Source organism: Thermobia domestica, chromosome 6 (assembly GCF_964235325.1).
Source record: "Thermobia domestica chromosome 6, izTheDome1.hap1.1, whole genome shotgun sequence".
NCBI classification, from domain to species: domain Eukaryota; kingdom Metazoa; phylum Arthropoda; class Insecta; order Zygentoma; family Lepismatidae; genus Thermobia; species Thermobia domestica.
This window is the reverse complement of record NC_137459.1, coordinates 136208236-136235323: the sequence shown is the minus strand read 5'-3', so window position 1 is coordinate 136235323 and position 27088 is coordinate 136208236. Positions and strand designations below refer to the sequence as shown.

General features: G+C 32.9%; 2 protein-coding genes across 6 annotated transcripts in view; one reads left to right on the top strand and one right to left on the bottom strand.

The window, feature by feature from the left end:
• LOC145688238 (prestin-like) overlaps positions 1–27088 on the top strand; it is a 342947-nt gene that overhangs the window by 55547 nt on the left and 260312 nt on the right. The gene's annotated exons all lie outside the window — the stretch shown is intronic.
• Positions 1–27088, bottom strand: part of CRMP (Collapsin Response Mediator Protein) — a 502151-nt gene that overhangs the window by 393685 nt on the left and 81378 nt on the right. Inside the window, exon 2 of one of the 4 annotated variants that reach the window (XM_081762169.1) lies at positions 6912–7003. The exons of the other annotated variants lie outside the window; for them this stretch is intronic. The gene's annotated coding sequence lies outside the window, so the exon portion shown is untranslated. The remainder of the gene's footprint in view (positions 1–6911; positions 7004–27088) is intronic. 4 annotated transcript variants of the gene reach the window in all.

The following is a 27088-nucleotide window of genomic DNA, read 5'->3' as shown; positions in this document are numbered from 1 at the left end:
TTGTGATACCAGTAAAAGTACTGATCCGACCTAATGGAGTTGTAGCAGTCAAAGATTCAAGTACTTTTGTCGCTGTCTGTACAACATTTAATATAAAAATTAGTAAATATAAAGTATTGGCACATGAAATTGGAAATGTCAGAACGTTACAGTAAAGATGAAAGGGCTCGAAAAAAAAACGGATTTTTTGGGAAAAAACTCGGTTTTTTCTGCTTCGCTTTTTTGCTTGGGAATTTTTTTTTTTTTTTTTTGAAAATTCTGCTTTAAATTGATAAACCAGATTTTGTTTCGCTTCTCTACAACACAAAAAGTCATTTAATTAGTGGTTGATGCCGATAATAATATAAAACCTCTAAAATAAACCATGAATTTCCAAAAGATATTTCAAACAGTTTTACTTCTCAACATATTTACATTATGAATTCCAAAGGATTAACCAATGTATATAATAAGATTTTTTTTAACCTCCTACATACAAAAGTAAGCAGGGTTGGCAAGAGTCATGGTTGTTTTTGAAAATGCCAAAAACCCGTTTTTTGGGGGGAGTTTAAACTAGGCTTTTTTGGTTTAAACCAGGTTTTTTTTGGGTTTAGATATTTTGCTTTATGTATTTATATTACATATTTACAGAAATAAGTTTGTTTCGCCTTGGTGTTATTATGCAACAACGGGGTTATGCTGGAAGAGGTCACATAAGCTTAAAGAAGTCCGGTCAGTAAATTTCTTAAATTGAGAAACTCCCGCCCTAGCCATCGGGAAAATCCCGTCATTACTCTAAATGTAAAACAATAACGGAAAAAATCCTGTTATTGCTTTGCATGTAAAATTTAAAGGTCAACGTATCATAATCAGTACGCTAAAACTAAGGTATTAAATTACAAATTTAGTGCGTACATATCATTGAAAGTACAATCCAAGCTAATGTTGGAAGCTACGTAGGCAATCGATAAATTTTGTCAATTTATATCAGTATATTTAAGCAACCTTGGCTTCTTTATAAAACAACAGGCATTCAGGCATGCAGAAATATACAATTTAGTTTCGTTTCGTATGTTCAGGCTTAACATCCTTACGTAATACCGAGGTTATCAAGGAGAATACTTTCGCTTAAAGTGACATCCGAACCGCTACTTTGTTTATGCATGAAAGAAGGGTTGTGGTTCGACCGAGAATTGAACATGGGACACCTTGATTAAAAGGTGAAAAGGAAATAAAACTAATGCAGATGGTTTGATGTATGGAAACATCACCATGAAGTTCACACGATTCGCATTTTTCGTACCTTTTATTTTTTTTTTTTCGGTTTAAACCAGTTGTGTATTTAAAAAAAAGAAGAAAAACAGCTGGTGTAAACCAGCCAACCCTAAAAGTAAACACTTCTTTTTTAAAAAATACTCAAATAAGTAGCAAAATTCTATGTAGTATTTTTACTTCAAAATATTCCATACCCTCTTTTTGGAACAAAATAAAATTAAAATAAAACATAAGAAAAATACTTAGATTTATATGATACACTTAAAGGCTGCACACCTAGAGCTTTTGGTTTTGTATATTCTTGAAATTCTACAGTTTTATATAAGCACCATCACGGTTTATTCAGTCCTCAAGTTTTCTGTATTTTTAACAAGAGGGATTGAACATGAAGGGTGTGAGATAAGAACATGGTAACTCATAATTTTACTATTTTAAGAAATTAGAAATTTTCTGCTGCACAATCCATTTTGAAAGTCGGAAAACTGATTTTTCACATAAATCTATACATGAGGGATTAAACGAAGCGGTATGCGTTGCTGCCTATCTGATGCTGCGTAACTCAGCAATTGAGAATTTGTTAGTTACCATGTTCTTGACTCACCCCCTTCATATCATTATGGAACTCTCCCCACCCCACCAACACACACACAAAAAAAAGGACTACGGAATATATTTAAGTTAAGATAAATACAACTGCACAACAAACATGATTGACTGGAGCTTTTGCGCTTCTATCGACAAGTCCGGAATTCAACTCAGCATTCGACCATTCTGACAAAACTTTTCTTCATTCCATCTATGAAGTAGAAATAGTGCGTGTACTGTGAGTTGGCTGACTTCATTTCTTATTGTTTTTAAATCGCTATTATTACTAATTACCAGCAGCGACGGTTTTGCGAAGATTAGAGGGGCGGTCTTTCAGACTGAAGCCTGTTCCCCAAAATTACGGAATGTCTAAAACAAACGAAATATCTATTAGTTATGCCTTTACTCATAAACTTTAAGCTGCCGTCAAATAAAAATTACGAATGTTTAGAAAAACTAAACATTAGTAAGAAAAAACCCTCCTAAAATACTTTTCTAAATCCGCCACTGATTCTTAGTATAAAATGATCTTCAAGGTTGTATCCGGAAGATTATCGCTAAATATATAAACGAAACGAAATACAGTATTAGTTATGCCTGTACTCATAAACTTCAAGCTCCTCCCAAATAAAATTAGTAGATTTTAGAAAATGAAACAATCAGAGAAACCCGTCCCAAAGTACGTATCTAAATCAGCTACTAATAATTTGTATAAATTAGTATTCAAGGCTGTATTCGGAAAATTATTGCTAAATCGTTGCACAGCTACAGTATAACAGAAATGTGGAAGTACGGTTAGACGGATATATTGAAAAACGTACGCTTTGACGGATATATAGAAAAACGTAAGTTTAACTTCTGCGTTAGAAGCCAGAGCACTAAGCTCTTAGAAATGAAACAGACGACAAACTGAAATGATATCGAGAAGAAAAAATATCGATAACTCAAAAGTTAAAATAAAGTTAAATAGCCTCTAAAATTGCCCTCAAATACTACATTCTTCATGTTAGCTTTAATTCGTAAAACATGTGCTCCATCCATCTTGATGGTGAATTTTAGAGCGAAATATGGCATTTAGGTCATGGAATTCTTATCTAAGTATAGAATATACTATAAGAAAGCTATTTAGACAGAAAAATCATGAAAATGAAAAAAGTCAAAATTTCCAAAATTCTCGTTTTTTTTTCAAAAAAAGCCGGCTTTTTATGTGAAAAAACCATTGATTCAAAAAAGCCGGCTTTTTTGCATCTCTACGTTACAGTAAGAATAGTCATTATCTCAGTTACAACTACATTCTTGGAAGTATTAGGACACTATTAGAACAGATAAACGCAAATCATCTTCTAACAAACTTACAAGTATCATAATTCTAGACACTTGTCATACGGTCAGAAAGTTCTTTGACGTATAAGAACTCTTTCAATAATGTGCACCAGTGTTCGTAGGTTTCCTTAAGAAAATTTCCTTCGACTGACACAAAATCTTCCTATTTCTTATCAAATTTTCCCTAGTTTGTTAGACGTCTAATTCCTATCACAGAAGCTATGTGATAACATTAATTTAGCTATATTAAAGGAAGTGCCAACCCCATTTGTTTTCTTGATTTGTTTTTTGCTGCTATTTTTAGTTTTCCTTCAGTTTTTTTTTAAATAAATATGCACAGATATACACCCAACCAACGATGAGTGTAAATTATGATAATTTTAAAGCACACACACAAATCATTGTTATTGTATTGTTTTTGTGAAGAACAAAGAAAATTTTAAGCATTTATATTGATGAATCACTCAGTGAAAGAATGTCCCTGGATTATCACGTTTAATGAAAAAATCCATTTTTTTCCTTTTTGCTAAATTTACCTATGAAATTTCCCTAGATTAGGGAAATTTCTCTCAAACTGCAAACATTGATGTGCACTTGCCAGAGACGGGTTCGGATTATTAAATTTAAACTGGTTTAAAATAATAATAATAATAATAATAATAATAATAATAATAATAATAATAATAATAATAATAATAATAATAATAATAATAATAATAATAATAATAATAATAAAAATAATAAAAATAAATGAAACTAGATTTCTAGTTCACGTCCCAAACTTTATGGGCCGTATTCAGAGAGAATTCGTTAATCGAGTGTTAGTCACTGTTCAATTAGTACCATACTAAATCTTTACTAACAAGGGACATCACCCAATTGTCCGGCTCCGATTTCAATGAAATTTTTGTTGCTGATAGAGGACATGTATTCATTACTTGCGATGACAGAAATTTTTGCCATCGTGCATGTTTTCTATTTTTTAAATAATTTTTAAAGGTTGGGATGTGGTTAATAGAGATTACTGAAGAAGTCCCTTACTACCCTTTGTAAGCGGAGTGTTAATGAAAGAACAACCATGTAGATACGTATAGGGCCTAGGGGGAAGTCGTATTGTACATATGACCTTGACGGCAGCCATCTTGAAATCCGCCATTTTGAATTAAGGTCAAGTTTTTAAAATGGGAATAGGGTAATATGATACACAATTTCGGGCTAGAATTTAATTAGGAAGACAATGGTGAAGTTAGTTTTAAGATGCGCTCATTTGGTGAAAAGTTACAGGCATATTAATTATTTATATTTACTATGTGCGTAAGTCCCTTACCTCCGCTTCTAACCCGCGTATTAATGATAATAAGTGGATAAAAGTTTCGGTAATACATATTATGTCTAGAGGGAAGTGATCCGATAAGGGTATCATTGACGGCAGCCATCTTGAAATCCGCCATTTTGAATTAAAGTGAAGTTTTGAAAACTGAAAACTATAGCATGTGGCACCAAATTTTAATAGTAAATTTTCCCCAAAAGCCAATGGTATGCTTATTTTTGTTCTATAGTTAACCAGTATGAATTTATGACTCTTCTAATGTGCACGAAACTTCCATTATTCGATCTTTCAAACTGGCAACACTTCTAATTTACACCGCATGTTTTAAGATTCAGAAAGATTACTGGATGCTTATCCCAACACTATTCATGAACTGACAAATCGCAACTCTTAAAAAAATGTAATAAATTTAGAAAACATGAGCCATGGAAACAATTGCAAAGCGCCAGTTGGAATCTTAAAACATGCGATGAAAATTAGGAGTGTTGCCAATTTGAAAGATCGAATAATGGACGTTTCGTGCACATTAGAAGAGTCATAAATTCATACTGGTTAACTATAGAACAAAAATAAGCACACCATTGGCTTTTGGGGAAAATTTACTATTAAAATTTGGTGCCACATGCTATGGTTTTCAGTTTTCAAAACTTCACTTTAATTCAAAATGGCGGATTTCAAGATGGCTGCCGTCAATGATACCCTTATCGTACCACTTCCCTCTAGGCATAATATGTATTACCGAAACCTTTATCCACTTATTATCATTAATACGCGGGTTAGAAGCGGAGATAAGGGACTTACGCACATAGTAAGTATAAACAATTAATATGCCTGTAACTTTTCACCAAATGAGCGCATCTTAAAACTAACTTCACCATTGTCCTTCTGATTAAATTCTAGCCTGAAATTATGTATCATATTACCCTATTCCTATTTAAAAAACTTGACCTTAATTCAAAATGGCGGATTTCAAGATGGCTGCCGTCAAGGTCATACGTACCATACGACTTCCCCCTAGGCCCTATACCTATCTACATGGTTGTTTTTTCATTAATACTCCGTTTACAAAGGGTAGTAAGGGACTTCTTCAGTAATCTCTATTAACCACATCCCAACTTTTAAATATTATTAAAAAATAGAAAACATGCACGATGGCAAAAATTTCTGTCATCGCAAGTAATGAATACATGTCCTCTATCAGCAACAAAAATTTCATTGAATTCGGAGCCGGACAATTGGGTGATGTCCCTTGTAAGGAAGGTGCACTTTTTGGTATTCAGAGTCTACTTTAAGTACAACTAAAAAGATGATTTGGGTATGATTAACATATAAACCCCAATGCATCGGGTGAGCAAAATAAATGTGGCAACTACAGAAAAGTAGATCAGCGCATGCGTAGTCTGTAAAAATGAAAACACATGAAATACGAAATACGAAATGTTGTGTCGCACGCTAAACCGTGGGTAAAAGATTAGCCTCTGTTCTAGATTAATAAGTCACATGTGATTAACTTCGTCACATACTACGTCCTAATCAGAGACTCTGAATACAATTTTGAAAACCATCCGTTAGTCAACCTCGTAGTATGGCGTTAATCATACTTCAAAACGACTCTGCATAAGGCCCTATGTCTTTTACGTTAGAGGAGATGAATGATCAATGAAAGTAGCTGATTTTGAAAGAATTGGTGGAATGAGAATGTGTGAGAAATCAAGATAGCCACGAAAGAAACTACGGACACTATGTCCACAATAAACTCACTTGCCCTGGGATTAAATCAGGGACCCTTCGCACCAGAAATGAGAGCTCTGTCAGTGAACCAGAGTGTCCCAATACTACTACTACTACTACTACTACTACTACTACTACTAATAATAATAATAGTAATAATAATAATAATAATAATAATAATAATAATAATAATAATAATAATAATAATAATAATAATAATAATAATAATAATAATAATAAATTAACTGCCGTGCTAGGATACGTTAAGGGCTCTGACTACCTAGATGGCACATGCTCAACTGAGTGATACGTTTCAATCTCGTAAAATTCTAACGACATTATATCCGACTTCTTTGATTATCTTCTCTAAACAAAAATAGGCCCCAAATTACTCTATAAGGGTCAGTTTATGTCGCATAAATTTGAGACTTCATCTACAAGTGGGAATCGAACCCGGATCCACACATAATGAAAGCAAGTGCTAGCCGTTAAACACAAACTACAATATTGTAAATCCGTTTTAAGTTCCCAAAGCTAATAGGAAATCCATAACGAAAATATCTCCAAAAATGCAGCTTTCAAAAATTGTTGCTAGGAACTGAATGAAGAGTAAAAGTGCAATGTTATAAAAAATAAGCGTTCCTACTGTGCTATTGAATATTTAAGAAAAAAGTATAATTGCACTGACCTTTTTGCTTAAATGAAGTCAACACGTAGAAAATAACGAACAGATCTGCTAGTATACGTCACCAAGCGGAATAGCGTCTGTGTAACTAAAATCTGTAAAACGAAATGATAAAGTAACCGTTCACATACTAAAAGTAGTGGTGATCTATAAAAGACAGAAAGACTCGTTCCTAAGTTAGTAACCAGTAGTAATTTTAGTAGCAATCCTATTTCTAATAGGAAAGCTTGCTGAAATTATATGTATGTTTTATTGGTTAATGAAGTTGTCACGCACATTTGGTGAAATCTCATAAAATTAGTGCATTTTTTCTTGTGCCATGTTTCCACAACACTTGGTACTGCATAGTACTGAAAAACTCCATACATTTCTGAGTTTTGGTTTTTCAATAAAAACAACCAATCCAATTTCACTTTTTAAATTCAATCCACACACTGCTTCTAGTTTCATCAAACTTAATTCAATTTCACACTTGAGTTTTTGCGTTCCACATCGTTAACCAGATCTTTTTCTTTCTACAACTTAAGATGATGATATGCACGTTTCTTTTCTTAAAAAAAGAAAATACTATTTCATTTGCTTAAAATATCCACCAACAAGATTCTTTATTTCTTGCCGCAATTTTAACCTAGAAATGAAGCAGGCACCAAATATAGAGTTTTCAGAAGTGATTTTGCATATGCTAATCATAAGACTCTTTGCACGTGCTCTTATAAAACTACAGTAGAAATATAATATCAGACAGAAATAGAAGAAGAGGTATATTAGATACTAACAAGTAAGAACTAATTATTCCGATTTCAACGTAAGAAGCAAGGTTCCATTCAACATTTTGTGCCGAGAATTTTATACATGTTTACAGCTCATATACAAGATGTTAATGAATACCATATCACAAATTCAGCAGATGATTTCTTATACCAACTGAAAGAGAAAAATGTTCTATAACTATGTGTTCAGAAACGTCTCCTTTCATAGTTATAAACTGCCGGAAGTGCGAAACAGTACATTTTGAAATGCCCTCGCTTGAAAACTAGGTAATTACAATGGAACCAGAAAGAACCCTATCTAAATATCCATAAATAACAACGTAAATAGCAATATCTAATGAGTTCCAGAGTGTAATATACATATAATATCCATCTTTTACAATCATCTGATACCCATTAAATGAATACTCAATAGATACATGGGGGCGCAGTGGCGTGGTAGAGCGTTCACCTCCGGTGCTTGGGGTCCCTGGTTCGATCCCAGCTCGCGTCGTGTGGACTTTGTGGTGGACAAACACCGTGTTCGTGGGTTTTCTCGGGGTTCTCCCGTTTTCTCCCACTTTCTTCATTTTCTTCATTCCACTATTTTCATTCATTTCTCATTATCACTGTCTCCTTTAGCCTACCGGCATAACCGTAGGACGTAAAACAAAGATTTCATTTCATTTCATTTTCAATTGATACATAACAGTGTATCCCCATACCCCAACTTACCTTATACAATTCCTTATGTCGGTATTGGAGGATTATGGAATACTGATATTTAGATAAAGTGCATACTAGATCCTCTATGATTCTTTGAACTGCTTGGGATAGGTTTCAGGATTTTCAACCCAGGACGTTTCGAAACGTGATTTCACATTTTCTGTAGTTTAGAACTCAAAAAGTAGACGTTTTCCGAATGCATGCTTATTAGAACTTTTTCCTTTAACTTCACCTCCCAAATTTATGACATGGTATTCATTAATACCCTGTATTTGCATCATCATAACCCTTATCTTCATAATAAGTACTCTGCCACTGCTCGTCGAGATCTCCAAACTCGTAAGCCCGGGTCTCCGTCTCGAATCCAATAATTAAACGCTAGCACGTGTGAGCACGCTCTGTATAGTGAATAGCAAACCAGAGTTTGATTTCAATTGAGCGCGAGCCCTAAAGAGATTAGTGAGTGCAAACATGAGCAAGTGATAGTATCGTTGAGGGCAACGAGTCCGAGCAAGTCCATCAAGCGAGCGCGAACCTCATTGATTGCAAGATTGTGCTAGCGTAGGCTCATTGATGATAGGTAGTTCGATTCTGTGCTAACGTAAGCCTAATCGAAATTATCGAGTGCTGAATTCTGAGAGTATAGTGAGCCCGAGCCCTGATTACAAAATGAGCAGGCGCTGGCGGGCCACTTTCAGTAATTTAAAAACATCCGTTCACTACGATCATCTCTTAGTTGTGACGTAAGATTTGACTAATTTAATATCATCCATTAACTGTACTCCTCTTCTTCCCTTACTTATTTTTCTTTTACTGTGTTTTCTATCATACTCGTAATAAAGGAATCTCTTGTCAAATAATTCCTTAGTCAATTTCCATTCACCTTTCTTAATTATTTTCATGATTACTTCCCTTCCTCCAACTTTCGCTTGCAGCTTCCCATTAGATTCTCCTTCTACCTAGCTAATTTTCTTTATTCTTCTGCACACTAGTATTTCGAATACTTACGGCCTTCTTATTCATTCTTCAGTAATGTCCATACGTTTTTAATTTTCGTTTCAGACTTCGTTACAAAACTCATATTTTATGAAGAACGAATACCTTAACTCTCTCACAACTCAGAAAAATATCGCCTTTTCTATGTAGATCATTTTCAAAAAGATCATTTAGAAGGATTGAGCAATCTACCTCCCAGGTGATTTAACGATTTTTAGTTTTTGTGGGAAAAAACTTAAGAGAATATATAAAACTTATGACAACTGGACGTATTTACATTGTGGTTTACAAGAGGCATTTCAAGAACAACTAGCAACAGACAATGATGCTTTCCAGCAAAGGAATTTTTGCATCAAATTACATCGCAATTTAACATTAATCAGCTTATCGTCAGCAGCTGTTTGCTGCTGAGTACAGGGTGGAGGGCAGCGTTATATTGGGCAATTATATGTTTAATCCAGAACTTGAGATATGGTTAGGATTTTGGTCTATTGTTCAGAATAATTACATAGCCAAAGAAGATTTAAAGCAGCTGTGCTTCCTAGCTTCCTGACTGCGATCTTGATGCTAGTTTCTCCCACCTCATCAGTTAGATCACTGTGTGGCGTACAAGTGCATTCTATAGAGATATGAAAATCGTCTAAAACGGGTACATACGCATTTGGTACAATCTCACTTACGGACAGCTCAGGACCGAAATGCCACTCTCTTGTATTTTCGAATTGCATGCAAACAAACACATAATAACTACGGTACATAGTTTTCCGCATAGTATGAACTAAGCTTCCAACAGTTCAATGTTCTCTGTTCTACAGGCTTTCTAAGTTATACAACGAAATGTCACATATATCCGTATATTTATTTAATTCTGAAGCTGCATATCTGCACTACGACGTCATTTTAGTGCATAAATTTTAGTCTGCTATTGTCAACCTTTCTTGTAATTACTTAGATATTATTATTATTATTATTATTATTATTATTATTATTATTATTATTATTATTATTAATAATAATAATAATAATAATAATTTTATTATTACATTATGTTGTTATCTCTTACATTTGTTAGATATTTCAGTGTAGGTATGCCGTTCAGCTGTATCTGGAATTATATTCGTAAATAAAAAATAAAATAAAATAAGTCCAATATCTTCACGCTATTTCATAATGCTTTCTACGTTCTAGGCCACTATGTTCTTCGGACTTTACTATTGTTTATTGTTTGACAGTTATTCGAAAAAAAATGTAAACTTGTGCAAGTTTCATTGCTAATTGCTCTTAAACACACACTTTTATTGATTTGCCCTTTATAGATGTTGTAATATCACTTATTTCGTAAAACTTCTTTAATATATAATTTTAATATTAATAGATCAAACGTATTTCTTTATATAAATTAAGGGACATTTAAAACTATATGACGAATGAATCAGTAAAATCAGAACGTAAAAGTTTCTGTTGATGTAAGAAACAGAAAAGAAGAAAGAAAAAAAGAAGAAGGAAATGTACTACCATAGAAAGCTAATGACTTACCAAAACAAGATAATGCAAGGATTCAAGACCTTTCTTATGATCCAAACAAAATCATTTACGATTTTTTTGTTGTTTAGAAAATCAAACTTTGTTCATGAGAAAAGCGCTCTTGTTTAAAAGGTATCCTCAGCCATTGAGTCACCATGTCCTCTACCCTTATTTAAGAGCATACTGGAATGTTAATAAAAGCTCTGAGAGGAATTCTTAGAAAATTTAAATTTGTAATTTAGTTGTGATTCCTTGAACGTTTCTGTAGCTAAGAAGTTACGCAAATGGACAGATAGGTATGTAGATATAATATAAAATTAATGAAACATGTAATGAACTAAAATCTTGAATTCTGTTGATTTTACAGTTGCTCGACTTCTTCATTCGTATATAGTCACTCAAAAGTAAAGATGGAATCTCTAAAACAGAAATGTCTTTCTATTCTTTGCGTTCATGTATCATTAATCATTGGTACTGTATGTCATTTGGCTCAGAAATATTCAAAAGGAGTGTTTAACCACAGAGAGAAAATGATTTTTGAAAATATCGCAGTTGAGTGAGGAAGTGAGTACGGAGAATGAAAACAATAAGCGAAGCCGAACGGAAAATCAATCAGCAAGTAAATGTTAGAAGTACTTGCGACAAAAGAACAATATTGGAGGTAATTAAATATAAGAAACGATTTTGGTTTGTACATAGTTTGAAGAGCAATTACATTCTAAGAAACGTGGCAGAAACGAAATCAAAGGAAAAACTGGGAAGAAGACAGAAAGACTACAATCGATGGATTGTGTTAGAACGGTGCATATACAAGCACTAAGAAGAAAATACAACTTTAAGAATGATATGACGAACAACGAAAATGGAAATATTGAACGGAAACTATTAGAAACTACATCAAAGTACGACTTAGGTAAAAATAAATGTATGGAAATAATTAAAAATGTAGAAAGAAAATTAGTATATCAATACAGCAATAATTTGTAATTATTAGTACTACGAAACTACTATTACTTACTCGTGATTGCTATTGTTGGAAATACATCACATAATTGCTATAATAGATAGAGGAAATGAAAATTTTTAGTGCGTTAGATAAAAAATGTGAATGTTAAAGCCTTTATATACATTCATAGCACGAATTTTATGATTGTTCCTTTATTTCTACTAAATAATTTGGAATGACAATGTAATAGATTAGTGTTTAGTTAATTGGTCTTCTCTACTACAGCAAGTCTAAATGATTAAAATGTGCACCACATCGCCAACTAGCAGAGAAGTGAGATGCTGCATGGAGCAATCTACCGCCATCTGTCGCTTGTTGCACAAGGTTAGGGAAGTGATCAATATTGGCGCAAGGGCGTCGTCCGACTGCGACTAGATAGGTCTTCTCCAGACTACGGTAGAGAGCACCTAGACTTGTCTGGAGTTTCGTATGAGGGCACTAAATCTGATACTCTGATAAAAACTTCTAGCTCAATTCGGACACGCGATATACACATAAATTTAATGTACAAATTCTTTAAAAGTACAGGGTTTCTCCGAGCACGTTGGATCTCAGCATTACAGCTTTTGGATTACCCCAGTACGTATACAACTGGACAATCAATGAATTTTAAAGTGCAATTTGAGTTTAACTTGCTTTCTGATTTGAAATGCAAAATTCATTTATGAGCAGTAAAATATTTCATTCTCAGACAGAGAAATTTCATGAACACGATAGCTAAAGGTCAAAAACAATGCCTACAACGAACTTGGTTAGTGAGGAAATATGTCAAGTTTTGCTTATGTAAATTGAATAGTTAGCACGCAAAGAACTCCGATTTCTAACAAAATTGAATATACTCTTTCTCTTGAAATGAATAATTCTTTTGCCATCTTTTGTTATTGCATGATAATAAAAGGTACAAAAATCATCATTCAATTACATATTAAGATAAAAGTATAGATGTTCATATCAATTTAAAATTATATTCTCTTGATGTTCGTTTACTTATTTGTTCAAAATTACTATATTGAAAGCTTCAAGTAAACAACTATAAGGTGCACTCGAGGTTATAGATGTCTCTAGCGAAGTCTGAGGGTCCTTGCATAAAATATTAGGAAGCACTCTTTAAATATTCAATGCAGCATTACAATGTAAGGGGCATAAACACCTGCATTAAAGAAAAATGATGAAATAATATCTAGAAGCTTTTTACAAGTACGCACTCAAAACAATAGTGGCTATGTAAAAAATAAACACATACATTCACAAAAAGAAGATCCAAACATATTTATTAATGATGAATGTCTTCTCTTGGTGCTCATGAGTACTGTTTGAATGTGAAAGTTGTACGTCTCGTACATAAATTTTAAAAAATCATCATAATACTTATAATGCTAATATGCTCATTCTACTGGTTCCACGTATTGTAAGAAGATCAATCGCCAGCAATGTACACCTTCCGCTATTTGTTTTTCCTTCAGTAACGTTCACACAAATGAAAGTGTACAGTTTTCTTGGATTGGATTGCGTTTTCAGTTTCGCATCCTTTTCAGCAGTAAGGCTATATGAGACGTTGACCTACAACTTAACTTGGTACCCGAACCACATGAGCTATCACCGGAAATCGAATCGGAGTCTCCCACGCCAAAAGTGTGTACGCTAACAACTTAAGTACAGTTTTCTTTAATCTATATATTAAAATGCTATGTTTACATATTTGTCCCCAATCCTTTTGACAATGAGATCTCAAGACCACACATGATAGAAACATGTCGTTTTCGCTGGTCGATTCCAAATTTTGTGTAGATTGTCCACTTCTCATTCAAATTTTCTAAAACCGTGTCATAATTGTTCTATTTAACATTTTAGGGGCCGTTTTGAGCCCATAAGATTAACATTGCAGGAACAAACAACGGTGTTAAGGAACCAGTAGAGAAGTTACATATGCTGGGTTGACGGACATTGCAGGCGCTTTGCTTAAATCTGAATGGCCAAACCTATTGCATGCTGGCAACTTCAAAGGCCTCAAGAGACGCAATGAGGCGTACTCGGACGGATATTGATGTATTAGAAAAAATATTTCCACGTAATATCGTGTTACTTCTACAAATTTGTTACAAACTCAATCCAACATCTATACATAGCAATTCACTGCCTTTGTGAGTCTGCTATTCTTTACTTATGTGAGTAAGGAGAAATGCACAGTGAGAAGGAGATTCATGGTCATAATAGAACGGTGCGCTGAGTAGACAGTGCAGATTCAGCTAGTCTATATTATAAAATTGAAAGCGATTATGTTCGTGACTCTTAATCTCTTGAACCGCTCGACAAATCTCGATCAAATTTTTGGCGTAGATGCGGTTCTGGACTGGAAGTGTTTTTAGCTATTCACTTTGGCTGTAGAAATTAGGGTGGGGAGGAGGGAGGAATTATAAAAAAAAACTTAATAACTCTTGAAATAAACGACCAACCTTTATCAAATTTTCAACATAGATTAGGTTCGAGCCTGCCATGTTTTTTAACATTTCACTTTGTCTGAGCAACATAGGAGAGGGAAAGGAGGGGGAGATATATTAAAATCTATCTATTTATCTATCTATATATATATATCTATATCTATATATATATATATATATCTATATCTATCTATCTATCTATCTATCTATCTATCTATCTATCTATATATATATATATATATATATATATATATATATATAAAGTGACTATTTTCGTGAATTAATAACTCTTGAACCACCAACCTCAACCAAACTTTCAAAATAGATAAGGTTCGAGTCTGAGATGTTTTTGTCATTTCACTTTTATGGTGAAACGAAGGGGAGTAGAAGGGGGAGACATATGTAAAAAATAAAAATGAAAGTGATTGTCTTTGTGACTTCATCACTTTTGAACCACCCGACCGATCTCGATCAAATTTTCAACATAGATGAGTTTCGGGCCGGGGATGGTATTTGTCTATTCAGTTAGACGATAGAACTTAAGGGTAGCGGAGGAGGAGTTAAAACTTATTAACTCATAAACCAAACTATCAATCTCGATCAAATTTTTAAGACTGATAAGGTTCGGTCGGGCCTGAGATGTTTTTATCATTTCACTTTGACGGTAGAACTTAGGGGAGGGGAATAGGAGGAGAAGATATATAAAAATAAATAAAACTTAATAACTCTTGAATCATCGGGTCGATCTCGATCAAATTTACAACCTTGATGAAGTTTAAACCTGAGATGTTTTTGTCATATCACTTCGATGTTGTAATTTAAAGGGTGGGGGAGGGGAGAGACATTTATAAATGATCAAAAATGAATTATTAATATCAAATCCATAGTTTGGGGTCGCTGAGATGAACAGTGACACTTCTGATGCCGTTTAAATCCAAATTCAGCCCCGCAATTTGGGGAGGGGATATATATATATATATATATATATATATATATATATATATATATATATATATATATATATATAAAGATGATCGAAATGTCGAGTCGAATTCATACTTTTCGGGGTCGCTGAGATGAACAGTGGCACCTCCGATGCCGTGCCCCGGAACGTGGGGAGCGGAGGGAGATATATAAAAATAATCGAAAATGACTGATATCAAAGAGCGCTTTAGTAATAATAAAAAGTGACTGATTAACGGAACATATTACTATTTTTTCTTAATTTAACCCAGCGAAGCGGGTAATTGATGCTAGTTCAACTATGTAACTCTTTAACTCTCTCTCTCTCTCTTTCTCTCTCTCTCTATCTATCTATCTATCTATCTATCTATATCTATCTATCTATCTATCTATCTATCTATCTATCTATCTATCTATCTATATATATATATATATATATATATATATATATATATAGAGAGAGAGAGAGAGAGAGAGAGAGAGAGAGAGAGATAGATAGATAGATAGATAGATAGATAGATAGATAGATAGATAGATATAAATAGATGTAGATATATATAGATAGATAAATAAATAGATATTCTTTATGTTAAAGGCAACTTCACTCAAATTTTAACCCAAATACAATTTACTGTACCTGATTTTTCCCCCATAACTGTTTTGTTTTTAGTAGCTATTAATTATTTAATAATTATGAATTATTTAAAATGTTGCGAAAATAACGCGTAATAAGACTAAATAGCTTACCCACAGTTGTAAAACGTCGTCCTTTACACTATTTTTATTTTATGAAATCATAAGCTTAATGACTCTGCGTGTTCTTCATTTGTTTGAAAGTGAGTCATTAACCTACAATAGAATAGTGAAGAATGACACTCGCATGGAGTTGAAATTTAACTCTACGAGTGCCAAAACACATGCAGCAACCACTGGACTAGCATGTAGATTTGCCCACAATCAAAACTGAGACAAGACATTGTCTATGTAATTGGAAGCGAAACGAGATTAATAGCCTATGCAAAGTCTCGTCTCGTCTTAATGCCTCGAAAAAGTGTAGATTAAAGTTGAGTAAGTTATTTTCAAATAATAATTTAATTATGGTATTAGCTTGGAAACAGGGACCAGAATTTGTACACTTTAGCAGAAAGCTATTCTACCAAAGCATATAATTACAATGTAAAAGTATGTTGTAATAGAACTCTACTTTGAAAGATCCCTAGATTTTAGTAATTGAACACTATGTTTTACAGTATCTAATTATTGACATATGAAATCTATATAAGAACATTGCGTTTTAATAAAGTCTGTACTCCAGTAGCTTAATACCAACTTTATCACGGGTATACACACTAAAAGACCTTCTTTTCCTGATTCTAAATTATTAGAATTAGAATTCAATATAGAGTGCAGTACTTGCTCCAGGACTGAACACATCGCAACCCCAGAATAACACTGTCGCAATTCTAGAATTTAGCTTTTAATTTTACAGGTAAGCTGAAAAAAATATTTTTATCCAAATGCTATGATTTTGTTTTTGAGAATAGTACCATTATTTCAATATGTATAGTATTAACTAATGTAGAGAAAATCTTTCTTAAATGCATATCAATTATAATCATTACACACTAAAATTTAATAATTTAAAGCATATTTATACTGACAGTTTTACTTTGGGGTGCAATATATTTAATAATCCAATAATAATACAACCAGTTTCGGTCCAACATGTCTAATTATTGTTCGGATTTATTTGCCACTCAACGTCCCTTTTTAGTGTCGAAGCTATTTAAACTGTAAACATATAAATAACATGATAACGTCCCGGGATCTAAATAACATGTTTACACTCACTATGATATCACTCAATGAAAACCAAATATTTTAAATTAGGAAGAGCAGGTTTTTATCAGTATAGAATAAATATATCCAGACTCTATCTTTTAATTTGAAGATTTTACTTCCTGACTTAAACGTCAGAAATTATTAAATTGTAAAATATACCTATTAATTAATGTTTATAGAGTTATGATATTAAATAATACTTTTGATAAAGTGGATAATTTCAAATATCTAGGATCAATATTAACAGAGGAAAATCATATTCACGGAGAAATTAAATGTCGATTAAAAGCAGGGAATTCGTGTTACTATTCGGTTCAAAATCTCTTGTCGTCGCGAATTCTGTCGAGGAATTTGAAGCTTAAAATATACAAAACGATAATCATGCCTGTTGTTCTGTATGGCTGCGAAACATGGTCACTTACTCTGAGGGAAGATCATAGACTGAAAGTATTTGAGAACAAGATCCTGAGACGAATATTCGGACCCAAGAGGAACGGGAATGGGGAATGGCGGAAACTTCATAACGAGGAACTACATAATTTATATGGTTTACCCAACATTGTTAGGGTCGTCAAGTCTAGGAGGCTTAGGTGGGCGGGTCATGTAGCTAGAATGGAAGAAAGTAGAAACGCTTTCAAAGTCTTGACTGGAAGACCAATCGGAAAACGACCATTAGGAAGAACTAGGCGCAGATGGGAGGACACTATTAAGATGGATCTCGCAGAGATTGGAATACAAAGTAGAAACTGGATGCAGTTAGCTAAGGATAGAAGTCAGTGGAGAGCTTTTGTGAACGCGGCATTGAACCTCCGGGTTTCATAGTCCATAGAGTTAGTTAGTTAGTTAGTTATAGAGTTATGAAAAGTGTATCAATAATTCTCAGATTTTCTATATTGATTCAATACGATGCCTGTTTTTCTTTACAACCATATTATTGTAAGTCTAACATTATATACGACTTCTTTGAGTACAGGGTTTTCAAAATTCAAAACGAAAATAATATACCTCTTTTTTCAATAATTTTATGTACTTGAAGATGCTAATGATACTTACACTTGATCCCACGGTCCCAACACCATAGTTAAAATTAAAGATAATGGGCCTTATGCAGAGTCGTTTTGTAATGTGGTTAGTGCCATACTAAAGAGTTCGACTAACGTATAATTCCTGCAGTAGTCAGGCGTTTAGTATAACGCTAATCATGCGTCAAAACGACTCTGCATAAAGCGGAATAATTTTATGAGAATAAGATCCATTGGCGTTGTTAGTTGGTAGTCATGCTCAGTGTTCTCCGTTTTAATGCAAGAAAACTAGGTTCGTCTCGCGTTGAGCTGTAGACACATATCTCATTAACATTCATCTTTTAAATTCCAAACAAACAAAGTTTTGTCAGATTTTCCGATTTTCGCAACGTCGCTTTATTTACTTAATATATTATGCGAATACTCAACTTTGATTAAAAAAAAAAAAAACATATTGACTAAATGAAACCAATATAGTAATCTATCTATTCAATATAATGATTATCTATCTTGGTATATTATTGCATTGAATGTATTTTTGCATTTACATTATTTTCTCTGTGTACTAATTAGAGGAATAATTATTGTTTTATGTTTTTATAATTATGCTTTATCCTTTTTAAACTTATGCTTTATTATATTTTACTTTAAAATTGTTTTTAACATAAATAATAGAACGCAAATATTATTTAAAATACCTTATTGTCTGACTTTTTTTAAAAAGAAAATATGCCTCACAATTTCTTTCATACAAATAAACTGCAATTAAACGCTATTCATTGACATTACAATTGATTTTGTGTGTGTGTGTGTGTGTGTGTGTGTGTGTGTGTGTGTGTGTGTGTGTGTGTGACAGTAAAGTAAGTTTGCAAATAGTATAAAATTGTACAAATGCACACTGCAATACAACAAACCAATGCTTAAGAATGGTAATCTAGTCTTCTGTGTCACTCTCAGTCTCTTCATGTGTATCACTCTAAACAGGTTGGTTAATTGCAAGTTTTAAGTAACAACCAAAACTTTCTTCCGTCAGATATGATCTTTTAGAATACAAAATCCGATTCAGCATAGGAAAACTTCTCTCAACTGAAGCAGATTAACAGCATTGCTCTGATTCAATGTATGCACTGACCATGAAACAATTGAACCTTACATACAGTGATGTAATTTTAAATTTAGTTGTTGTCCCATTCCTCGCAGAATTGCAGTTTTAGTTTTAAAATCTTAAATTTGAGACTTCAGTATAGGTATGGTTAAAAAAAAAAACTTTTTTGGTGACTGGTTTGAAGTTTAGCATCCTTTCAGTACTGATGTTAAATGAGACATAAATCAAATCACATGAATCCCCACTGAGTATCAAAGCTGGGTCTCTCGTCTTAAGCACGCGCGCATGCTCACCATATAGCCAAACGAGAGTACTCCGCTTGGTTTTACTATTTGAACACCTGTTGCTTCTTAAACATCATATTGCAGCGGCTACTAGAAAATGTATGTGGACAACCATTGGCTCGAAATCAAAATCAGTGGAAGTTCTTTAGAACATTTTAATGTGTGTCGGATTCCCATTGTTTTACGTAATAAATTACTCTTCCAAGTGTTCACATCTTTAATACTCCTAGCGCCACAATCGCTGAATCTCTAGAGAATTATTCCAAGTTTTGTACACGAGTCTGTAAATGTTTGCATTTTTTAATTGATCAATAAGAAGTGTTAAGTAGTACCACCAATTTTACTACCAACTTTTCCGGAATAAAATGTCAGAATATATGTGCATGCACTTTAAAATATCGGTGTCGGTGAAGACATATTTTTTGGTTGATTTATTAGTTTAACAAACCTTTCCACCACTGAACTTACTGCTTAAAGTGCAGCAATTGTTCGAATAATTATTCGAATAACAAATTTTATTCGAATATTCGAATATGTTTTTAGAAACGAAGAAACCACAGATATTCATTCAACATTTTATGCTAATGTGGATATGGGAATAATTATTTCCTAATACTAAAGAAAATTATGTAGAGAATATCAATTCTTCTTATTTTATGTTTAGGGATCTATAGATAAATCTTGAGATCTGACAAAGCTTACTATTTGTTTGAGCTTAAGTAGTGTGTGAAACACTACTTCAGTTATATATATATATATATATATATATATATATATATATATATATATATATATATATATATATATATATATATATGCAAAGCATTCAACATTACAAGTAGTGAATCGAATTTCCCCACAATTAGTGAACCCAATTTTACGTCTATTTTACTTTTCTAAATTTACGAATATACACTTTCTTTTCCCCAATGTTGGAACATCGTGTACTGAAGCGTTTATATGTTTACTGGTTCTTTCTGTTAAATCTTGTACATCGCAGTTGCAGAAACTACAAATCACATTTTTCTTCTTTAATATGTTAATAACAAAGTCATTTGACATCGTTGTCAATGCAATAGCTTATGGTAATTCTTCCTCAGCTCTCGCATCATTATTTATTTTCTAGAATCACAAAATCAACATTTCAGGTTGCATAACACAATTCTGATGTTAATCCAAATATCGCAATTAACTGAGATCTTGACTATTATACTTTTAAATAAAGTTATGCGAAAATTGTATCTGCGAAGAACAATGTAGTCTGGGTTGTCCGTTCAGATTTCTGATCTAAAGCTTTTCCAACACTTGTGAGCTGAATTGGAACTCCGGATTAGGATTAATTTACGCGTCTGATTGCCTCAACCCGGACACAGTCATTTATACAAAGAACAACAAAGAACGGTCCTTTGAAAATAACTCACTTTTATATGCCTCAATTCATTAATGAATAAAAGCTTTACTAAAGGTTAAAGGTGGTTCAATGATGCATTAATCATTGTTTAGATCTTTCCATTATTTTGATAAATATCTGTGTATTATTATTATTATTATTATTATTATTATTATTATTATTATTATTATTATTATTATTATTATTATTATTGTTGTTGTTGTTGTTGTTATTATTACATTTCAAAGTACACTATAGCTGAATAACACCGAATAGAAACTCCACCGAAGATAGTCTTTCTGTTACCTAAAACAAAGTAAAATATTTCAGCGAAGGGTACAATTTCTAAAGAAAGCGTTAACAGCGTTAATGAGGGAAGTAGTGGTTATCAGCAGTGTTTGTTGCCAACGCCCATGGGCGTACATAACTAAACAAGCTACAATTATAACATGTTTGTAGTTAGCAACTCTCGAGTGTGTATACAAGGAACAGTTACGAGCGAACAACTGCTACTACTACATTTTTCTGTGGAACTACGATCCATTCAAAAGTAACACAGTTTTGTGGAATAAAATAACCATTGACTTAAAATACAAATAATGAATATTTTCCTTCTACTATTATTTGTAATACTCTTATACATAATATTTTTTACTATGCTATTAACTTAACAACATGCTGTCCTCCGTCCCTCAAGCAGTTAATTTTCCTTAAGTTTAAGGTAGCGCCAATGATAGAATACCAATGAGCTTGCAGAAAATTCACACCCCATAAATTAGTATAAAGTTGTAAAATCTCACAGTTATGGAGAGATAGGCTCAACAGGTTGTATACTTTAAAAAGTTTCTATAAAATTATAATCAATGCCTGGTCACCTTATGCCGTTTGCTAAATCACAGTCGACGGTGGGACAAACGGTAAAATAATCCATGTTCTTTGTTATTATTGATAAGTATTAGGTATAATGTCAATCACTGGCATTTTGATAATCTCGTTTCTCTATTAATGATCAAGACAGTGTCTTTTGCTAATAATTCGTAATAATTTTACCGAATAATCATTCAGCGTAAAACAATCAAACTAAGTGAAAAGCATGGTTCTTGTTGAAATAGAACGAAAGGACTTTCCACAACGGAGTTTAGTTAAATCACAGTTTGGACTAAAAATGAAAGATGTGTATTTAAAATCAGTTAATAAAAGTAATATGTTTAATAATAAATTAATCAGAATGTAAAAATTATATGCAAATCATACTCGTTAGTTACTATGCAATAGAGTAGAAATGTTTAGTAATTATTTATGAACAACACAGCAAACACATGTAGCAGTAATATTACCAATTCCATTTTAGGCAGTAATAAAATTTGAAAACATGTATATTAAAACATTATGTCTTCCACAATTAGTAAAAAATACTTTCCTATGATTCCAACTGACAATTTTAATAGGCTATTTTTTACTTTTTAATAATCAAAGCTACCATTTACAGAAGTTCGCATAATATTCTCTACTTGGCATACCGTTCTGACTTATGCATGTAGTAAAAAGAAAGAGTGAAAACATATGAACAAAGTCTTAAGGAAACAAAGGTCGTTCTTCTAAAATTATCATGTTTGCTTATGTAATCGTAGAAATTGAAGCTCTATGCGATATGAACTTCCTTACGGGAACATCAATTAGAAACAAACCGCGAATTAATGTAAACAAGAACTCAAACATTGGGTTACAATGCTGGTATTGTTTAATTTGTGTATATACAGTATAAACATAGTAACTGTTCATTTTTATGTAGGAATTGATTCTATGCTTAATAAACATTCTTTATTGTTTAATCTTTCCCGCAAGCCCATGTGTATACACCTTTAAAGTAAACTAGTAGTACTATTTACATTATAGAAATATTGAAACTATTGGGTTTTCTGAAAAGTTCTGCAGAAAAAAAAACACTTATGTACGAATTTCCACAGTTCTTGTCTTGTGCTAATTTCCTAAATTTTGAAACACTCCTACATTAGTTTACTTACAAAATATTTCTACGTTCTAAATGAAATTTATATTATTATGTCGCCTCAAAAGTTGATGAAAATATTTGACTTAACATTTGCTCAAAAGTTGATGAAAATAGATACCATAAGAATATCTGCTCAACCTAGTGGAACATATGCATACTATCCTTCTTTCGCTATTTACCCATCATTGAACCTTGTTAATATTTAGTGGCAGTTAAAGATAGAGTTCATCTATCAGAGGAATCAACTCGCTTCATCACTCCACAAATAGAACTGTATTTAAGAAAAGAAGAAAAAATAGAAAGTATATAGTGCATTTGGCTGGAATTTGAAAATACATATACAGCATATTGCCAGTTGCTTGAAGATGAAAGAAAATACATTTTCTGTGCACTGTTCTCCCATCTCTAACTTTAATACAATTGCTAGTATATGCGTCTATTCCTGTTTCGAAAAATGCATAGGCCCTATGTACACTTATGTCCAAATTATTGTCGCATATCTATAACTGTCTTCTTGTAAGAATATAATTTGATAATGATTTTGCAGAGCACATTTAATACTGATACTATGTGTATAATCGGGAAATGTATATTTGTGGTAAATTTTGTAAGAAAAGAATTATAAATACAAAAATTAGAGTGAGTAAAACAAAATGTTGCTAAATGGACAAGAACATTTTATTTTCGTTTTATTGTTCTTATTTACTGCTCTTATGATATGAAATTTTCCACATCCATGTCTTTGTCGATTGTACAAATGCTAACATTATAAGAAATGCCGGTCGAATTCGTTATCAAATTATATTCCTACAACAACATATTTATAGACATACGACAATAATTTTGGACATGAGTGTACCACACATTTTTATTATTTCTAACAAGGTAGTAATAACGCTTGTAGAAGAGAAAGAGCCATAAAATCGAATGGTAAATACTGCAAATCATTAGGCACGAAAAGTATGTAAAGGTAACTATTATTTTTATTTTTAAGAAGTAACGAAATTTTCCATGCCACCAATACAAATACACGTGATCGACTTAAAAGCTTGCTTCAATATCTTTTAATGATCTATAATGTTCTTCTAAAGAACAATATGCTATATATAGGATTGATAATTTCAGGGAAAATGTTTTATCTCTATATAAGTTATATTTCCAGACTTTCTTTAATCTATTAAGAAGAACTATGATAGCAAGCGTTCAGCGATTTGGCCGATTAACAACTTTCTTATCAGTCAATAATTAATGTTTACGTGAATATATCCTACTCAACCGAATTTGATATATTGGATTTAATTCAATACTTCATGTACTCTCTGACAGTGGGTTGGTGATGTGGTACCTCAAGAGTTCAGTGTCTCAATATCTTCCGGCCTGGTAAGTCACATGTATAAAGCACTATCAAACAAAGTGATTATCAGCATGTATGAAAAACGTTTATAGCTTTTTGAGACAAATTAGTACTTTCTTTGTAAGATGTGAGATTGTTTAATTCCCGATTGCCAGTACAATACTAACTTAAGCATGCTCGCTGCACAATCTAAGTAGAAAATACTTTATGGACACATTTTGTGTATCCAGTAAACTTGTTGAAACTTCGATCGCTAATAATAATAATAATAATAATAATAATAATAATAATAATAATAATAATAATAATAATAATAATAATAATAATAATAATAATAATAATAATAATGTCTTATACTGAAACTTCTGTTCTACACTTCAGGATTCTGTGCAGGAGCAACACACTTTAGAAACCTGCTGGGGAGTAAACAAGGGGAAGGGGCCGATATTCGACTCTATTAGAAACTGGTGCTGTCAAACCGAAAGCGTATGAATAATATCGAATAATTTTAAGCACAGGTTGATACACTACAATATATAGACACAGACAAAAAGTCGTGGGCAGTCAGATTGTTGGGAAATCCAATTACAACATATATTTTCGCGTTATGTCCATTTACGCTTGTTGTACAGGCATTAAAAGAGTGTATTATACCGCCACATTATTTTCTTGGCAGCTTTCATCACATAATATATGCATTTCTTGTGAGTACTGCATTCAAAAGCTTCAACAAATAAGATCAAACACTATCTTGAGCAGAAGTAGACTTATGTTACAAAATGATGTAACAATATATAGTCAATAAAAAAATCAAAACCATATGTGCATTTGTTCTTCATACTTTCAAACTGATAATTGTAGTTTACTTTTATATCCTTACTATATGGTCCTTACTGAGGTTTTAACTCAGAGCCCGAATAAAAAGAGTAAGCAATAGTCATTAGGTCTACTTAGTCTTAAATCAAAACCTGGATAAAAAGAAAGGAAGAAGGATGTTTCCACAACCATTCTATTCCCCAGATATTAATCCTCGGGTATTACGTAAATCCGCGTAACAAAGATGTGATGTGTGTTGCATAGAGGCAAAGCATTCTTAGAAATAAGCAGAAAAGAAACGTGTATAACTTTTGACCTCCCTGATTCTCCCTGAACTGAAAATCGAAAGCGGCTTTCTAGGCGATTAGATCTGGTAAAAATATATCAGTATGCAAAATTTGTTGGTTTTAGGTGGCTCTTTTCTATACGAAAAGCTGATGACACAGAGAGATAGAGAGACACTCACACATTAGTTTATTATTATTAAATAAATAAAAACAAGGCCTTTTTTAAGTGGTACCCTAACAATTATTCGGATTCCTACTCTTACGAGGATTTCAATTTTTGAACATGAGCTCGAAAGCGAGCGATTTTGTAATGAGACTACTGCGCACACCGAGAAACTTTAATTGATATAGAAAGGTACATTATATTCTGTAGTTTTCAACAAATTGCATAACACTGCACCCGAAAAGCAAAGATTTTAGAACATGAAGTTGAATAGGGTACTTCGACGTTTGCTGGCTACTGTGCAAAGAATTAGTCAAGAAAAGGAAACTATTTGTTACAGGAAAACTGGAAAATGAAAGACCAGCCGAATATTAAACAGTGGAAGAGTTTTAAATTGTAAAAAAGGAAAAATTGAATTTTGGTTACGATTTTCTTAACAGTGGCTGGTTAAACTATAAGATAATTACAGTTCATAACAAAGGCAAAGTGAGGGAAAATATAGTTGATTGATAGGTTTAGAACTTGGCGTCTCGTTCAGCACCAAGGCCACGTGAAAAGTCTCAGCGGGAATCCCACCAAGTCTCGCGCGGAAGAAAGAAATGGTTACCAGTGAAGACGACGGAGTGTCTCGATTTTCATGTTCACTAGTTTGTTATTGGTACAAATTTGGATGTAACGTAATTTTCAAAGAAAGTTTGGTGAATATCCATCCAGTAGGTACACAGTTCGTAGGAGGTACTCTGACTATGACAAAAGAGGTTGCATGTGTAAGCAAAATCCACGTGACTGCTCACAATTAGAAGGTGAAACAGTGAAATGTGTCAGTGTAACTTTCATACGAAATTCGCTGAAATTCACCATTATAGCAGCATAGAATCGTACATACTCGTACGTTCAACAGCCGAAGATTCTGCAAAATTGTTTCCGATTTTATTTACGCCGATTGCAATTCTAGTAGTTCCTGAAACCGGTTAATAAAGTGAAGCGTCTTTATTTCTGAAAAAAAAAAGCAAATTATAATGGAAATCAACCTTTCCGCTGGTCTAATGGTTAGAAAGTGTCCCTTTGGTGCACGGGATTCCAGGGTTCATTGCGGTTGTTTTAATCCCACCTTAAACTGCAGCTCCACGTAACATATAGCTTGGATGCAGAAAATACCCCGTTTGTCGTCATTCTGGCTGAAGTCACTAACAAGTAACACTTCCCAAGTGTAACATTTCGATTTTGATAAAATATGGCAGGTAGATACTACACATAAGATAAACGAATACGTGTTTTATATTTTCTGCGGAAAAACGATTTTAGAGGGCAAAAGCCCCCAACCAAAATTTTGAAAATTTACGCCAGAAAGGCAAAAACAAGCGGACCAAAGTGAACGAAATTGTGCATAGATATTGTAGACGTAAAATGAGGAAATATGTGTTCCGTATTTTCCTGGAAAAAACGGTTAGGTGGGGCACGGACCCCTCGAAAAAAATCTGAAATTTTGGGAATAGTTACTCCT